The sequence below is a fragment of the Rana temporaria genome, chromosome 10, assembly GCF_905171775.1.
Source record: "Rana temporaria chromosome 10, aRanTem1.1, whole genome shotgun sequence".
Taxonomy (NCBI): domain Eukaryota; kingdom Metazoa; phylum Chordata; class Amphibia; order Anura; family Ranidae; genus Rana; species Rana temporaria.
Genome location: NC_053498.1, coordinates 36,260,166 through 36,279,302, shown reverse-complemented (window position 1 = coordinate 36,279,302; position 19,137 = coordinate 36,260,166). Strand labels below are relative to the sequence as shown.

At 45.3% G+C, this 19,137-nt stretch overlaps 1 protein-coding gene across 5 annotated transcripts in view; it reads left to right on the top strand.

Annotated features, from left to right (window-relative positions):
• LOC120916523 (galactoside alpha-(1,2)-fucosyltransferase 2-like) overlaps nt 1–19,137 on the top strand; it is a 221,176-nt gene that overhangs the window by 122,778 nt on the left and 79,261 nt on the right. For 4 of the 5 annotated variants that reach the window (XR_005743992.1, XM_040327541.1, XM_040327540.1 and 1 more), the window contains exon 3: nt 16,037–16,207. The gene's annotated coding sequence lies outside the window, so the exon portion shown is untranslated. Of the gene's footprint in view, nt 1–14,067; nt 14,085–16,036; nt 16,208–19,137 lie in introns of those variants that run through there. The other variant, XM_040327539.1, reaches the window with a different exon arrangement.

The window sequence follows — 19,137 nt, the reverse complement described above, 5'->3', positions numbered from 1 at the left end:
AAGGTGGTGGACAGGGACACTGGACAGGACAGACAATGAGACAAATAAAGTGTTTTTAATAAAATTAATTACCTTAGAATCCTCCTGGAGTCAAAACCGAAGTAACACTGCCCTGGGGAAAGCACCGCCCATTTCCTTCTGCAGTGAGGAAGCAGCAGGACCCAATTAGAGAGGAGAGTGGAGACACTGGAGAGTGATTGGCTCATGGCGCACAGCACATAGCCACAGAGCTTAAAAAAAAACTGCAAATGAAGCGTCTTGCCTGCTGCATTGGCATGACGCTTCAATGATGCTATAGCAGTGCTCTGAGTCTTTGACCGGCGCTCACCCTGAACATGCACCGTCTTAAAGGACCTTTTTTTTTCTTAAAGGGCCCAAAAAAAAAAAAAATTTTTTCATTTTTTTTTTTTTTTTTTTTTTTTTACTGGCTTTGGGGAGAGGGGGGGCGGCGCCCATGCGCCCCCTATGGACGGGCCGCCACTGCCCCCTTCATACTCGCTGCTACTGTATCACCTATCATTTTATATATCGATTTAATTTATTTATCATTCAATCATGGCTATAATTATTACGGAGACATTTTAATTAATTTGGTTTTGTACAATGTCTATATTATGAACTAATTATATATTACTAGGAGCCACTAGATGCCCCTTGGTCAATATATGACATTTTAATTACCAACCATTTCGTTCTATACCAATTGGACTGTAGCAACGTATCAAGATGATATTTATACAGGGAGTGCAGAATTATTAGGCAAGTTGTATTTTTGAGGATTCATTTTATTATTGAACAACAACCATGTTCTCAATGAACCCAAAAAACTCATTAATATCAAAGCTGAATATTTTTGGAAGTAGTTTTTAGTTTGTTTTTAGTTTTAGCTATTTTAGGGGGATATCTGTGTGTGCAGGTGACTATTACTGTGCATAATTATTAGGCAACTTAACAAAAATAAATATATACCCATTTCAATGATTTATTTTTAACAGTGAAACCAATATAACATCTCAACATTCACAAATATACATTTCTAACATTCAAAAACAAAACAAAAACAAATCAGTGACCAATATAGCCACCTTTCTATGCAAGGACACTCAAAAGCCTGCCATCCATGGATTCTGTCAGTGTTTTGATCTGTTCACCATCAACATTGCGTGCAGCAGCAACCACAGCCTCCCAGACACTGTTCAGAGAGGTGTACTGTTTTCCCTCCTTGTAAATCCCACATTTGATGATGGAGCACAGGTTCTCAATGGGGTTCAGATCAGGTGAACAAGGAGGCCATGTCATTAGTTTTTCTTCTTTTATACCCTTTCTTGCCAGCCACGCTGTGGAGTACTTGGACACGTGTGATGGAGCATTGTCCTGCATGAAAATCATGTTTTTCTTGAAGGATGCAGACTTCTTCCTGTACCACTGCTTGAAGAAGGTCTCTTCCAGAAACTGGCAGTAGGACTGGGAGTTGAGCTTGACTCCATCCTCAACCCGAAAAGGCCCCACAAGCTCATCTTTGATGATACCAGCCCAAACCAGTACTCCACCTCCACCTTGCTGGCGTCTGAGTCGGACTGGAGCTCTCTGCCCTTTACCAATCCAGCCATGGGCCCATCCATCTGGCCCATCAAGACTCACTCTCATTTCAGCAGTCCATAAAACCTTAGAAAAATCAGTCTTGAGATATTTCTTGGCCCAGTCTTGACGTTTCAGCTTGTGTGTCTTGTTCAGTGGTGGTCGTCTTTCAGCCTTTCTTACCTTGGCCATGTCTCTGAGTATTGCACACCTTGTGCTTTTGGGCACTCCAGTGATGTTGCAGCTCTGAAATATGGCCAAACTGGTGGCAAGTGGCATCTTGGCAGCTGCATGCTTGACTTTTCTCAGTTCATGGGCAGTTATTTTGCGCCTTGGTTTTTCCACACGCTTCTTGCGACCCTATTGACTATTTTGGATGAAACGCTTGATTGTTCGATGATCACGCTTCAGAAGCTTTGCAATTTTAAGAGTGCTGCATCCCTCTGCAAGATATCTCACTATTTTTGACTTTTCTGAGCCTGTCAAGTCCTTCTTTTGGCCCATTTTGCCAAAGGAAAGGAAGTTGACTAATAATTATGCACACCTGATATAGGGTGTTGATGTCATTAGACCACACACCTTCTCATTACAGAGATGCACATCACCTAATATGCTTAATTGGTAGTAGGCTTTCGAGCCTATACAGCTTGGAGTTAGACAACATGCATAAAGAGGATGATGTGGTCAAAATACTCATTTGCCTAATAATTCTGCACTCCCTGTATATCATGGAGACACGTTCCAATGAATTGGCTTCTTTTTATTGTTTCTAGTATGAACTAATCATCTCTCATCTCTATTATTGATAGTATGAATTGTTGGGATTTATGCAATATTAAATTCTTTGACTATTGTACCAGGGTTATCATGCTATTATTGTATCTGTTATATATTTACACTATTAAATAACTGACTGTCAATTGTTGTTATGCAATGCTTTCATGTTATGTGTTTAGTTCTACTGGATCAGTTACCTGCCATATTCAATTGTCATCGTTAATCTCCTGGGGTGCATGCCTCAATTAAAGTCCCACCTTTGTCCTTCTTTGTTCAAAATATTGGGGATGGAAGTGCTTGGCTTTATACCTTGCACTTCATTTAAAGTCCCACCCTCCTAGTTTTTCATATACATTCATCCTACAATTGTCCGAGTGATACTCTGGCTGCCAGGTCAGTGAGAGAGGCCTGTCCGGGTACACTAAGCCCACTCCGGCGGGAGTGGCGCATAGAAGGGTTACGTTTGGGAGCAGGACTGTTCCCCTATCATCACGCCTGAATCTGCTATTCTCCATTCTTCTTCAAGTTTACTTTCCTCACCATAAGTTTACTGTTTTTACCCGGCTGGGTAATAAAGAGCACTGCAAAGAGCACCTGTCGTGGACATTCCTTTACTTCTACTATATGCAATACGCATCATTCACCCTAGGAATTTCGGAGGAGCCATGAGGTAATATGCTGCCCAAAAATCCAGCAGCTCCTCCGGGGGTAGTGCTACATATTTAATTCAATTTTCTGGTTTGTGCTGTTTAGTGTTCCTTCAGGTACAAGGGACAGCCATGTTATTTATTTAACCTGAGATGTACTAACACGCACGACCAGACACAGTATTTCTCTACAGATTATCATTTTGATCTTTCAAAATATTAAAAAGTTACTACTGAAATTTTTTTTTACCCTTCAGTCAGTTTAAAGTAAACTTGTACCACCAATTTAGGGCTCATTCACAGCACATGTATTTGGCTGCAATGGCCAATGTAATCCCAATGCATGGACAAGGCAGAAAACCTTGTTTTTTGTTGATTCTCAAACCAAAGGCTGAAAGTCACTGTGTTGCAATGTGAACCCAAACATTTTATGTAATCAGTTTCTTCTCAAGTCCCAGATTGTGAACCCCACACTATGTTAAACACTGATGAAGGGGATGATATCAGTGAGTGCCCGGCCGTGAAGCCGAAAGCTGTCACGGCCGGGTGCCCACAGTTACAATGGAGGCGCCGGCGGAGAAAAGCAAAGGAAAGCTCCGGGCGGCGCGGCGCTGGACCGTGGAACAGGTAAGTGTATGTTTGTTTATTAAAAGCTAGCAGCTACACTTTTTGTAGCTGCTGACTTTTAATAAACATAAAAAAAGGCTGGAACTCCCCTTTAAGCTACGTACAATAATCTTCTTTTTTAAATAATGTTCATTGTTATTGTGTGTGTGTGCTGTGATTCGTTATAGCACAAGCTGATTTTTGGGAAGGGAGGGTGTCCCTGAATGTAAGTTTGGAAATGTGGTCACCCTACTTGTCACCCTGGCATTGGTCTGCGTGTTTTGTCGCATCCAGGTAAATGGGGCATTGTCTTACACCAAGGGAAACCTCCTACCTTGGAGAACATATTTCAGAAAGTCCAGAGCCCACTTGATTTGCGAGACACTCCTGCTCCACCACAGCGTAGTTTTTTTCTGCCACAATCAATGTCACCCCATAGAGAAAAACTACTGGGTGCTCTTCCCCACTGACCAATTGAGACAACACTGCTCCAAAGCCCTCATTTGAGCCACAAGCACCGAATGCTGGCACAATGCCACCTTAAGCTTCTGAAAGGCTTCTTCAGCATTCTCATTACATTTTATCATTACTGACTTCCTGCCTTTTGTTAAGTCAGTCAATGGTGCAGCGATTGTGACAAAGTTGGGGATGAACCTCCGGTAGTAGCAAACTATGCCTAGAAATGCTCTGACCTGTTTTTTGGTTAGGGGACGGGGCCAGTTCTGTGTGGCTTCTACCTTTTTCAACTGAGGTTTCACTAGCCCTCTACCAACAATGTACCCTAGGTAATTGTCCTCCTCCACCCCAACCGCACATTTCTCAGGATTGATTGTGAACCCTCCTTTCTTCAGAGAGTCTATGATTGCCTGATCCCGGGGAAGATGGGACTCCCAATCGGTTCTAAAAATGACAATATCATCCAGGTAGACAGACGTGTATTGTTGATGGGGGCGTAATGTTTTGTCCATTGACCTTTGGAACATGGCCGGGGCAGAGTGTAAGCCAAATGGCATCCTTTTATACTGGAAGTGGCTTTCGGGAGTGGAAAAATACGTTTTCTCTGTGGCTTTCTTGGTGAGGGGAATCTGCCAGTACCCTTTTGTAGGGTCCAATGTGGTGATGTACCAGGTGGTACCCAACCTCTCAATTAACTTGTCTACCCGGAGCATCGAATAGTTTCCTAAAGTCATTGCAGAAGCACAGGGTGCCATTGGGTTTCGATACCAAAACTATTGGACTTGACCATTCACTCTGCGATTCTTCAATGACATCAAGTTCAAGCATTCTTCTCATTTCTTCAGACACTGGATTCCTATGAGCTTCTGGGATGCGATATGGTTTTAATCGGATTCTTACATTGGGTTCTATTATAATGTCATATTCAATGACATTGGTGAGACCAGGTAATCCTGAAAACATTGCTTTGTTTCTCTGCAGAAACTCTTTCGCTTGTTTGGTTTGAGGCTTAGAGAGGGTAGCAGCAACCTGCACCAGGTCAACTCCTGTAGGGTCCCCTGCATTGACACCTACCACAGCGAACACCTGTTCTCGGTCTCTCCAGGCTTTTAACAAATATATTTGATACATTTGGTACAGTTTCCTCTTCCCAGGCTGGTGTACCCTGTAGTTTACCTCATCCACTTTTTCCACCACCTCAAATGGACCCTGCCATTTGGCCAAAAATTTGCTCTCTACTGTGGAAATTAGAACAGCCACCCAGTCTCCTACTTGAAACTGTCAGGCCGCGTACACACGATCAGTCCACCCGATGAGAACGGTCCTAACGACCGTTGTCATCGGTTAACCGATTAGGCTGACTGATGGTCTGATGTGCCTACACACCATAGGTTAAAAACCGATCGTGTCAGAACACGGTGACGTAAAACACAACGACGTGCTGAAAAAAACTAAGTTCAATGCTTCCAAGCATGCGTCAACTTGATTCTGAGCATGCTTGGATTTTTAACCTATGCTTTTGCATACTAACCATTGGTTTTGACCTATCGGTTAGGCGTCCATCGGTTCAATTTTAAAGCAAGTTCTAAATTTTTTGACAGAAGGATAACTGACCGATGGGGCCCACACACGATCGGTTTGGACCGATGAAAAGGTCCTTCAGTCCATTTTCATCGGTTTTGACCGACCGTGTGTACGCGGCCTCAGACATAGTTACATAGTTAGTCAGGTTGAAAAAAGACGAAAGAAACAATCAAAGAGGAGCAGGCGCCATTGGTTAAACTGTACAGCTATTTATTTGTATTGGAGATAGAAATAAAAGTACTCACTGGATTTGTAAAGTTTCAGGCATGTGGTTTGTTGTCCTGTGATTCCGTCAGGGCCCAACCGATAGATTTGAGTGTCCTTGGGTCTCTGTCACAGCGCTGGTATTTGGCTGTGTTGCTGGTGTTGTCTAGCTGGGTCCATGCGCTTGGTTGTGAGGATGTGGGCGCACAGATGTGCCAGAGGAGCCGCCGGAGCGCACGTTGAAGCGCACGCTTGTGGACGCTATGGTTGCGGGGGGAATGATGACGTCATCGACCGGAGACAGCAATGTGCGACGCGTTTCCGTGCATGTGCTGTGGTTCGATAGGGGAACGTACACACAGCGCGCACCTTTGTCAAGCTCTTTTTCTTTACATGTTTTACCACATGCGCTTTATTGTACTTAATTGTCTACAGGTTGAAAAAAGACACAAGTCCATCCAGCTCAACCACAAAAAAATAAATAAATAAACAAACAAAATAAAAAACACAATGCAATCCCATACACCCAACTCCATACCCACAGTTGATCCAGAGGAAGGCAAAAAAAAACAGCAGAGCATGATCCAATTTGCAAAGACAGAAATGTTACTTTTGATCTCAGATCCAATATCATTTATAAAGATATTAAAAAGTAAGGGTCCCAGCACTGAACCTTGGGGTACACCACTGATAACCTTGGACCATTCAGAGTAAGAATCATTAACCACGACTCTCTGATTTCTGTCTTTTAGCCAGTTTTCTATCCATTTACAAACTGATATTTCCAATCCTGTAGACCTTACCTTACACATGAGCCGTGCGTGCGGAACTGTATCGAACGCTTTTGCAAAATCCAAGTATATCACGTCCACAGCCACTCCTCTGTCCAAGGTTTTACTTACCTCTTCATAAAAGGAAATCAGGTTTGTCTGACAACTTCTGTCTTTCATGAATCCATGCTGTCTGTTGCTTAAATAGTTTTTTCCATCAAGAACTCATCCATGTGTTTTTTTATTAAACGTTCCAGTATCTTCCCAACTATAGAAGTTAAACTAACAGGTCTATAGTTACCTGGCAAAGACTTTGTTCCCTTTTTAAATATGGGCACCACATTGGCTCTACGCCAATCCAGTGGTACTATTCCTGTCATTAATGAGTCCCTAAATATTAGATACAGTGGCTTTGAAATTACAGAGCTCAATTCTTTTAGGATCCGTGGGTGGATGCCATCTGGTCCAGGTGCTTTATCCACCTTTATTCTGTCTAAATATTTCTGGACCATATCACTTTTGAGCCATTGTGGATTTGGGGCTGTGTCACTCCCACCCCCATTTTGGACATGAGCCCCTTCCCCTATGCTCCTTTGTATACACAGAGCTGAAGAAAGGATTTAATACATTTGCATTCTCTTTGTCCCCAGTCACCCACTCTAGATTATTTTGTAAGGGGCCTACATGCTCAGACTTCACCTTTTTACTATTAATATATTTAAAGATTTTTTGGGGGTTTGTCCTACTATCTTTTGCAATCTGTCGTTCGTTTTGAATTTTTGCATCCTTGATTTCCTTTTTACATATCCTGTTATATTCTTTGTAACATTTAAACGACACTAGTGTTCCTTCATTTTTATATTTTTTAAAAGCTATTTTCTTATTGTTTATAGCTTTTTTAACTTTGACCGTGAGCCACATAGGTTTTATTTTTAGCCTTTTAAACTTATTGCCCATGGGAATATACTTTGTATTGAGTTCATAAACGGTCTTATTGAAGAATTCCCATTTCTGTTCTGTGTTCATCGGTGCCAATATTCCCTCCCAATCTAAGTCCTGGAGAGCAGCCCTCATCCTTGGAAAATTTGCTCTCTTGAAATTGAGTGTTTTTATCTTTCCTGTATGTATTTCTTGCTTATAGTTAACATTAAATGAAATCATGTTATGATCACTGCTACCCAGGTGTTCATTTATCTGAACATTAGTAATGAGCTCTGCATGGTTTGAGATTATCAGGTCCAACAGAGCATCATTCCTAGTTGGGGCCTCAATAAACTGTACCATACAATTGTCCTGCAATAGGTTTTAAAATATTTGTCCTTTAACTGTCCCAGAAGTGCCATTAATCCAGTCAATTTCTGGGTAGTTAAAATCCCCCATTATTATCACCGTCCCAGCCCTTGCAGCCCTTTCCATCTGTGCAAGGAGCTGAGTCTCCACCTCCTCATTAACATTGGGTGGTTTATAACAAACTCCAATGATTAACTTTGAACTACGCACATCTGTATGCAGTTCCACCCATAATGCTTCAGCCTCATCACACTCTCCATCAACCATGTTCTCTTTCACGCTTGCTTTGAGGTCACTTCTCACATAGAGACAGACCCTGCCACCTTTCCTTTTTACCCTGTCTTTCCGAAAGAGAGCATAGCCAGGAATATTAATAGCCCAGTCATGTGAGGATTGAAGCCAAGTTTCAGCAATACCAATTACATCATAGCTCTCCTCATGCACCAGAGCTTCCAACTCACCTGTTTTGCTTGGCAGACTTCTGGTATTGGTGAACAAACACTTAAATGTATTGTTACATTTTTCTCTGGTGTTTTTCATAAAATGTATATTAGTACAAATGGCACTATAATTTCCAATGGCTGTTTGCAACATGGGAACTTTCTTGTCACCTGCCATAACCCTCCTCCCATCTATCCCCATTCCACTCTCCATTAATGTCTGACCCCTAACTGACCTGTGTGCCCGATGTAATTCTAGTTCACTTTCCCCCTTCAAGTCTAGTTTAAATACTCCTCCAGCATTCCCATAAACTTTCCCCCCCAGCACAGCAGACCCCCTTCCATTCAAGTGCAAACCGTTTTTAGCATATAGGTTGCACCCCAATGAAAAGTCAGCCCAGTGCTCTAGAAACCCAAATCCCTCCTTCCTACACCAGGTCTTTAGCCACGCATTCAGCTCTCTAATCTCCTCCTGCCTTTCCTGTGTTGCGCATGGCACAGGCAATATTTCAGAGAATATCACCTTGGAGGTCCTTCCCTTCATCTTGCAGCCTAGTTCTTTAAATTGATTCTTAAGGAGCCTCCACCTTCCATGTATACTGTCATTGGTTCAAACCTGGACCAAGACAGCTGGGTAATGCCCAGTCCCTCCCAGTCATTTATCCACCCGGTCCACCACATGCCGAACCCTGGCACCAGGGAGACAGCAAACCATTCGGTTGAGGCGATCCTGGCGACAAATTATTCTATCAGTCCTTCTGATTATAGAATCCCCTATTACCACCAACTGTCTAGGCCTACCTGCACCCCCTCCCCACCTCTACTAGATGGGTTGCCCTCCTGGCTGTCAGGGGTAGCAGTAACATCTAGGGCTGCCACCTCTGTGTTTGCCACCTCCACATCTTCACCCAACTTGGCAAATTTGTTTTGATGCACAAATACAGGACTGGCCTTCCTTTTCTGCAAGCCCCTTCCACTCCTAACTACATTAACCCATCTCCCTATCTGATAATCCTGACTTGCCCCTCCAGAGGTTGTCCTTTCTACCCAGTGTTGCAACTTGCTCCTCCAGATCTCTAATGCGAGCTTCCAGAAGGGCAACCTGCTCACATCTGTCACAGCGGTATCCATCCTGGAGCTGTTGCACCAATTTTGCATACATGTGGCACACTGTGCACTGAGCAAAACCTTCAACCCTGCTAGCACTCATTTCCCAGTTACAATATAATAACTTGTATGAAGTTTAAGATGTTACTTACAGTTTAGAAGCCTCCTGTCTTAACTCTTGTTTTTAACTCATAGGGCCAGATTCAGAAAGAATATATGTTGGCGTATCTCCAGATACGCCGCTGTAATTTCAAATGTGCGCCGTCGCATCTTTACGCCGATTCACGAAGCGAGATACGCCCAAAAACATGGCTTCAGCCATCCGACTTAACTTGCCTACGCCAGCGTATCGTGGGCACAAAGTTACGCTGGACGCATTCGGTGTTCTCATTATAAATATACAAATGACTTAGATACGCCGATTCACGAATGTACTTGCGCCCGGTGTATTACTATACGCTGTTTATGTAAGGCGTACGACCGGCGTAACTTTACCCCTCATAAAGCAGGGGTAAGTCATGTTAAGGTATGGACGTCAGAAACGTCGGAGCAGCGTCGTATTTTACGCCGTTTGCGTAAGTCGTACGTGAATGGGGATAGGCGTAGGTTATGTTCACATCGACAAAGCATTGAGCCGACGTAACTTAGGGAGAAAATTTTACGTGATACTGAGCATGCGCCGTTCGTTAGGCGCGTCATTTACGTGGGGTCACGATTAATTTCCATACAACACGCCCCCTACCAGCCTACTTTGAATTAGGCGGGCTTACGCCGTCCAATTTACGCTACGCCGCCGCAACTTACGGAGCAAGTGCTTTGTGAATACTGCACTTGCCTGTCTAAGTTGCAGCGGCGTAGCATAAATAGGATACGCTACTCCCGCACAGAGATGTGCCCAGATACGTGAATCTGGTCCCTGGTTTTTAACTCATCCACTTTAGTTCAAAATTCCACTTGTGTTCAGAAAATCCACATGTGAGCCACTCTCAGCAGGAAGCCAGCTCCTATGGGAGTTTTTACAGACACTTATATACTCACCTGTGAACAATTAACCACTCCCCTTAATTAGCAGAAAGAAAAAAAGCTGTTTAAAAAGTGTCAGGAGAAAAGACACTGTGGGCTAGATCGAGGAGCATTCACCTATACGACTGGGGAACCAGCAATTCCTCTACAGTCCCCCCCCCCCCCCCCCCGGCTTTCAGCCACTCGATAAACCAAGTCCCCATTCAATGCAAAATGAGGAAACCTCTGATTTGCACCAGGTATTTGTGGGACCCCATCAACAACAGAAACCTGCTCTCGAGCATTGACCAAGGTAGGATCCTCTAACTGGGCAGTGCCAAACGCACCCCTGTATATGTCCAGGTTTGGGTGCATTGGCCTCTTTGGACATAGAGAAAAAGCTTCTCCTGCGAGCTCTGCACTCCATGGGCTTCTCCTAAAGTGGGCACTGTGCCCGGGTATGTCCCCAGGACCGGCATCGCCAACACTGTATGTCCCCACCTCTTGTGACAGGGACCAACTTCTGAAGGCTTGGCACAGTTGAGGCCAGGATGCAGTTTCCAGGGTCTGGCAGGGCTTCCCTCCTAAGTGTTGTGGCTGGCCTGGTTTCCCTTGGTGTGGGTTCCCGACACTTGGAAGGCCGGTGCAGATCCTCCACCACGGTGTATCTTTTAACCAATTCTACAAGCTGGTCTGTGGTTGCAGGGTCTCCCTGGCTCTCCCTTGGCTTACCCAACACTGCAGGTCATCTGGCAGGGACCATAAGTACCAGTCCATCACCACCCGTTCCACCATTTTGGGGCCTGTCAACTTTTCTTGTTGCAGCCATTTTTTTACCAGCTGCACAAGTTCATGCATTTAAAACTTGGGTGGTCGATCAGGTTTGTACCTCCAGTGGTGCACCCTCTGAACCCAGCTGTGGTCACTTCCAGGCAGGTCAGGATCTATGCCATAGTCGCTGGTGTATTTGGTTGGGAGGTCAAAGTAGGGCTTTTGTGGGTCACCGGTAAGGAAAGGGGAGATAATGCCAGCCCATTGGTCATGGGGCCACCCCTATCTCTCTCCATTATTCTCTCAAAGGTAATGAGAAAGGCCTCACCATAATCGCTAGATGTTAGTTTTTGCAAGAAATGGCTGACCTATATGGATATTTGGTTGCCAGCGGCAATAACCAATTGCTCCCGTCCCTGAGCCAGATGCTGCACTTTCAGTCATTTACACTATCTATTCTGTATCCTCATACAGTGCCTCCGTCTCTGTATTTCATTTAAAAAAATACCTCCTTCACCGTATTTCACTGTGGTTTCTGGCGCTCATGTAACCGGCTGTGTCTCCTCTCTGCCCGTTATGCAGAAGGCTTCCCCGCGAGGAGAAGAGAGGAGACACAGCCGGTCACGTGATCACCGTGACCCATCGTGAGATACAGTGAAGGAAGTATGCTGCAGTTATGGGCACGGTGAGGCTTCAGTTATGGGCACGGTGAGGCTGCAATTATGGGCACAGTAAGGCTTCAGTTATGGGCACGGAAAGGCTTCAGTTATGGGTGCGGTCAGGCTGCAATGATCGGCACGGTCAGGCTGCAATGATGGGCGTGGTCAGGCTGCAATGATGGGCATGGTAAGGCTGCAATTATGGGCACGGTAAGGCTGCAATGATGGGTGTGGTGAGGTGGAAATGATGGGCACAGTGAGGCTGCATGGACTGACACAGAGGCTGAATTGATGGGCAGAGTGAGGCTACATTTGATGGGAACTGGTGCGGTTGCATTTATCTCTTGTACCATGTCTGCAATCTCTGACCAACTTCTGTATCATGTCTAGTATTCGAGTCGAACTCATGTTCGACTCGAACATCGTATGTTCGATCGTTCGTCAAATTACGAATGTTTTGGGCCGTTCGCGTCAAATTCGAGTTACTTTTCACAGCCCATAATTCACTGCGGCATTGCTGGCTGATGATTGGCCAGGCATGCACTATGACCCGCATGCTTGGCCAATCACAGCTTGCAAAAAACGGAGAGCCATAATTGGCCAAAGATCAGTTCTTCCTAATTTACTGGCAGGCAGGTGATTGTGCTAGCTGAAGTATTCTCACGTGGTGTATTGCCTGTGTCCTCTGTAGTTTGCACCTAAAGCTACTTGGTGTGTACTGCACGTGTGCTCTGTAGTTTGCACCTAAAGCTACTTGGTGTGTACTGCACGTGTGCTCTGTAGTTTGCACCTAAAGCTACTTGGTGTGTACTGCACGTGTCCTCTGTAGTTTGCACCTAAAGCTACTTGGTGTGTACTGCACTTGTGCTCTGTAGTTTGCACCTAAAGCTACTTTGTGTTTACTGCACGTGTCCTCTGTAGTTTGCACCTAAAGCTACTTGGTGTGTACTGCACGTGTCCTCTGTAGTTTGCACCTAAAGCTACTTGGTGTGTACTGCACGTGTGCTCTGTAGTTTGCACCTAAAGCTACTTGGTGTGTACTGCACGTGTGCTCTGTAGTTTGCACCTAAAGCTACTTGGTGTGTACTGCACGTGTGCTCTGTAGTTTGCACCTAAAGCTACTTGGTGTGTACTGGCCGTGTGCTCTGTAGTTTGCACCTAAAGCTACTTGGTGTGTACTGCACGTGTGCTCTGTAGTTTGCACCTAAAGCTACTTGGTGTGTACTGCATGTGTGCTCTGTAGTTTGCACCTAAAGCTACGTGGTGTGTGTACTGTCTGTGTCTGTGCTATTTTTCTCAATGATTTTCATCCATATTGCAGGGACCAGACATTACATTAAACCTGCAAGCAGTTTTATCTTATAGTAATCTCATTTTGTGCAGGGACAGTTCTAAACACGTGCCACTTCACAGGCATACTATAGACACCCAGCAGGTACAATATTTAAAGGAATTTTTCATTTATTTTTTATTTAAGCATCATTAAAATCACTTCTCCTGAAAAAACCGACCGTTTTTTTTCCATTGATACATGTCCCCTGGGGCAAGACCCGGTTTCTTCAAAATCGTTTTCACAGGCATAATATAGACACCCAGCAGGTACAATGGTTAAAGGGATTTTTCATAATTTTTTTTATTTAAGCATCATTAAAATTGCTGCTCCTGAAAAAACAACCGTTTTTAAAACTTTTTTTCCATTGATACAAGACCCGGGTTCTCAAAGACGTTTTACGACAATAACTTGCATATTAGGCTTTAAAATGAGCACTTTTGAATTCGAACGTTCGAGTCCCATTGACGTCAATGGGGTTCTAAATGTTTGCGCGAACGGTCGGTCCGTTCGAAGGTTCTGGTGCAAACCGAACGGGGAGGGTGGGGGTGTTCGGCTCATTCCTAATGTCTACATATCTTACCATCCTTAGTATCATGTCCTTAGTCTCTAACCATCTCCTGTACCATGCCCGCAGCCTCTGACATCTCCTGTAACATGTTGCAACCTCTGACCATCTCTCTTATATCATGTCTGCAGTCTCTAAAGGAGTTTGGAGAGAAGTCAACAGTGGGAGCGCTGCCGGGATGGGGGTCATGGGAGAAGGCAGACTTGTGTGGACTGTGGAAAGGAGACTGAAGGAAAACCAGAGCCACCAAGCTGGAGCCAACTGACTGAGCCCTGCAAGGTGCACCTGAGAGGAGGTCAGTGACAGCACCGCCAGACCAATCTAAGGGGGGGGGGGTCATTGATGTAAGGGGGGAGTGAATACAATAATGAAAGGGGGCACTTATATAAAGGTTTTCTGCTTATATCAGTACCCCACCCCCCTAACCTTAGTGTATTCTTTCTGCGCAAGGTCATCTGTGGTCATCAGAGTTCCCAGAGTCCCAGGTGTCCCCCTTGATTGCTCCACTTTTAACTGGAATTTTCTGTTTATATATATATATATATATGTAGCGCTCACCCCCGAAGGAGCTGCTGTTTAGTTTGGGATCTGCCTATTTAAGTTACCTTCTTGACTTGGTCTAGGGGTGATAGCTGTGAGTGTGAATAAAGAGCAAGGGCTAGATTCAAGTAGCCCGCCGTAAGTTTGTGCGGGCGTGGCGTATGTTATTTACGCTACGCCGCCGCAACTTACACGGGCAATTGCAGTATTCACAAAGCACTTGCTCCATAAGTTGCGGCGGCGTAGCGTAAATGGGGCATGTTTTATGTAAATGGGTGGTGACCCGTGATTGACGTTTTTCCCGAACGGCGCATGCGCCGTCCGTGGAATTTCCCAGTGTGCATTGCTCCAAAGTACGCCGCAAGGACGTCATTGGTTTCGACGTAAATTACGTCCAGCCCTATTCGCGAACGACTTACGCAAACAACGTAAAAAATTCCAAATTTCGACGCGGGAACGACGTCCATACTTAACATTGCGTACGCCTCATAATAGCTGGAGCAACCTTACGCCGAAAAAGCCTAACTTAAACTACGTAAAAAAATAGCGCCAGGTGTATGTAAATTTGTGAATCAGGGTATCTAGGTCATTTGCATATTCTACGCCGAAAACGACGGAAGCGCCACCTAGCGGCCAGCGTAAATATGCACCCTAAGATACGACGGCATAAGAGACTTACGCCAGTCGGATCTTAGGCTAATGTCGGCGTATCTTGCTTTCTGAATACAGAAAGAAGATACGCCGGCGCAGCTTTGAATTTACGCGGCGTATCTATAGAAACGCCGGCGTAAATCAATGCTGAATCTAGCCACAAGTGTCCAGAAGTCAATTGAGTTTTCAATGCTTTATTCCAAGGCCTAACATGGCCAACATCAACATGACACACAATAGAGAAAAATTGATGAGCGTAGAGAAACTTTAGTATCAGGCCTTGGATATGAAAGAGAGCAAGCCTGCTCTCAGCAATAATGTAACCCAATTCGTCGCCACCACAATCTGGGTGGGTAAAGTGCCCCCGGACAGGCGTCTATCACAGGCCTTGCAGCTGGAGCGCCACTTAAGGATCACTGGGAGGAACAGGCCTCTGCCACAGGCTTGAGAATTTGAGATTCGTGAAATTAGATTAAGCGAATCCTCCCAGTCAGTTCAGATAGTGTCACCTCTGTATACAGTGCTGGGATGGGAAAGAAGCTCTGCCAAGTGACCTGCCAGGGGTGATCCCTGTCTTCTGATTCTCCAGCAGTGATCCCTGTCCTCTGATTCTCCAGTGGTGATCCCTGTCCTTTGATTCTCCAGTGGTGATCCCTGTCCTCTGATGTAAGGAGGAACTCAAAAAGCTTAAGCAGCTTTGAGTTTCTTTCCGTGTGGTGAGTGTATCTACACGCCTGGTGGAAGTGGAGGGTGGCAGTGGGGGGGCTCCCATGTCAACTTTCAGCAACCATCAAACCTAACTGAACTGGAGATGTTTTGTAAGGAGGAATGGTCCAAAATACATTCATCCAGAATCCAGACACTCATTACAGGCTATAGGAAGAGTCTAGAGGCTGTTATTTCTGCTAAAGGAGGCTCTACTAAATATTGATGTGATTTTTCTGTTGGGGTGCCCATATGTATGCACCTGTCTAATTTCATTTTGATGTATATTGCACATTTTTTGTTAATCCAATAAACCTCATTGTACTACTGAAATATTACTGTGTCTTTCAGTTATTTGATGCTGCTGGGTCTAGTCTGAGGACTTGGTCGGGGTCCTGCACTTGGGCGAGAAAGACTAAGAGCCACGAGATGAACGACCGCCCCTGAGGAATAATTCTCATAGCGAATTTGAGCATCCCTATCAAGGACTGCAGCTGTCTTTTAGTACACTCGTGTGACCAGGTAAACTTGTGAATGACCGACCTAACACAAGCTAATTTGTCAGAAGGCAGGCTAGGCTGAACGGCATGTGTATCCAGGACAATACCTAAAAAACGTATGAAATGTGTCGGGCCTTCCACTACGTGTTCATTAAGATTGCTGAAGACCTCTCTTAGATTGTCTAGATCTACCGGGGGGTATGTCCGGCTCTTCGATTAACAGAAAATTGTCCAGATAATGGATAACCCTGGGACACTGGGTCTGGTGTGACAGGTTCAAGTGAGGGACTGGGGGGGAAAACATCAGCTTGGTAGGCAAAGTGGCGACAAAAGAATTCTGTGTCTGTGAGACTCCAGTGAGAGCTGATCTGGAACTGGGAAAGTCTCGCTGCTGCTTTGGCTGAAAACGACCAATGGTAGTCGTAGAAGGCAAAACCTCCATATTTGTAAGCAAGATCTGTCACTGCATGAAGGTACAAGTCCAGATCCTCCCTTCTGCTGAGGGTGGCTGGACAAAATACGTCTCTGAACATCCCGAAGGCCAGGGCGAACTCAGTGCCTGACAGCTTATGACTGAGGCTGGGGTCTCGACTTGACAACCACTGAGAGATCCCCCCAGGCGTATGATTTGTTGTCAGCTTAGTCATGGACTGAGATGAGCAGGGATGCCAATTGATGTCTTTGCCCTCCAATATATCCTCCCAGACACTGGTAGAGACAAGATGAGTGGGGACGACAATAGGTGTAGGGCCTAGTGTGCCTGCAGAAGGGAGAAGCTGTCATCGGGACCATGACCAGGTCAGGCGAACTTTCAAAGACTAAGGAGGAGACCAAAGAGTGCAGCTGCGAAATGGCCCCGTGGATGAATTGCAGGGATGTCTGTTGGGTGCAACTGCAGCTGGAGGTAGGAAGAGGAGCCTGAAAAGCTCTGCCTTCTGGCCATAGCGGGAAAGGGAATATCCCTGCGACTCAGCTCAGCTATGAGTTTGGGGGTGGTCCATCCCGAGGGACTGCACGCTGCCACGCTTTGAGCACGCTTGGGGGGGGGGGTAACAGAGGGTGGGTGTGAAGTCCTCGCTGCCGGCCTGTGAAATGGCAGAGACACTGTGGGCAGCGCACAAAGCCACTATCAGAGGCAAATTAATCCAAATTAAAGCAAGAATTAATAAGGCAAAGAGAGTTGACATTGAGAACCTGGAAAATAAATTCCAAGCGCTCTGTGTGGAGCACAAGAGAGACCTGGGGCGCTGTCCCATGTCCTGTCTTGACTCAGCTCGTCTAGAGCTAAACTTAGTGCTGACCGCCAATGCCGAAAAAAGTTTACGATGGCAAGGGGCAAAGTATTACCATCTGAAGGATAAGCCTGGGCCTCTCTTGGCCTCCAGACTTACGCCACGAACTCGCACATACACCTTTTCCAAAATAAAAATAGCGAGCCAACCTGCCACGGCGAACCATCTTAGAATTATGACCGCTTTTCACAAATTTTACGCGGATCTGTATAACGGACAACGGGCAAAAAAGACCCCCGACAAGACTGGTTTCCTGGACAATCTCCCCATACCCGCTTTATAAAGGGACCACAGAGACCGACTCGAGGCCCCTATCTCGACGGACGAGGTGTTAGAAGTAATTAAAGGTCTAAAGAAAAACTTAACCCCGGGACCTGACGGGTTCTCTATACCTTACTATAAAGCTTTTGCACAAATCTTAGCACCGCACCTGACAAATTTCATTAATTCTAAGACCAAAGGGGACCCCCTGGACGCACAGCTGAATGCTGCTTTCATTTCCGTCATTCCAAAACCTGACAAAGATCCCAGAGAAGTCAATAATTATAGACCAATATCTCTGATCAATAATGATCTAAAAATAATGACTAAAGTTATGGCCGGCCGTCTTGCGTCCTTCATCGAAGCTTACATACACAAAGATCAAGTCGGGTTTATCCCTGGACGCCAAGGCCCAGACCAAATTAGGAGGGCAGTTGATGTTGTGTCTGTTTTACAATCCGGGTGGGATGGCGGAGGTGATCAAGCTGGGATGTTGTTGTCGTTGGACCTGCCAAAGATTTTCGACTCGGTCTCTTGGTCCTACTTATTTGCGATACTGAAGCGATGGGGCTTCGGCCCGAGATTCACTGGGCTACTTAGGTCTCTCTACTCCACCCCCGAAGCCAGGATTAAATTACAAGGCTTGTACTCAGATCCCATCAAAATACAGAAAGGAACACGCCAGGGATGCCCCCTTTCACCGTTGATCTTTGCTATAGCGATTGAATCCTGACATAGCAGGGGTCCGTTGTGGACCTAACGTTCATAAATGTGGCTTGTTCGCAGACGATCTTATCCTTTTCCTTACTTCCCCCACTACAACCTTACCGGTTGTTTGCAAAACATTAGATGATTTTGCGGAAATATCGGGTCTACGGGTTAACTATACCAAGTCCCAAGCCCTTAACATCTCCCTCCGGCCGTCCTTGGTTGCTCAGCTGAAGGACTCTTTTCGCTTTACGTGGAGTGAGTCCTCCATCCATTATTTGGGAATAAATCTAACCTCCAAATTCGAACAACTTTACCAAGCAAACTTCCCACCCATTTACAAAAAAATGTAATCGGATCTCAAACAGTGGCACCCGCACCAACTCTCCTGGTTAGGGAGGATAAACTCGGTTAAGATGACCCTGCTCCCAAGGCTTCTTTATCCTCACTCCCAATATCTATTAGGAAAGACCATCTTGCATCGTTCCAGAGTAAAGTAGTCAAATTTATTTGGGGTTAATCGGGCCATCGCCTTGTGAGGCAAACTCTTTTTAGACTTAGATGTAGAGGGGGGTTGGGTCTACCTAACTTGTTTTGGTACTACCAGGCGGCCAGACTTTCCTAGCTTTCCACAGTATATTCTAGAATGGCCAAGCCCGATTGGGTAGATATGGTAAGACAGGCGGTCCCC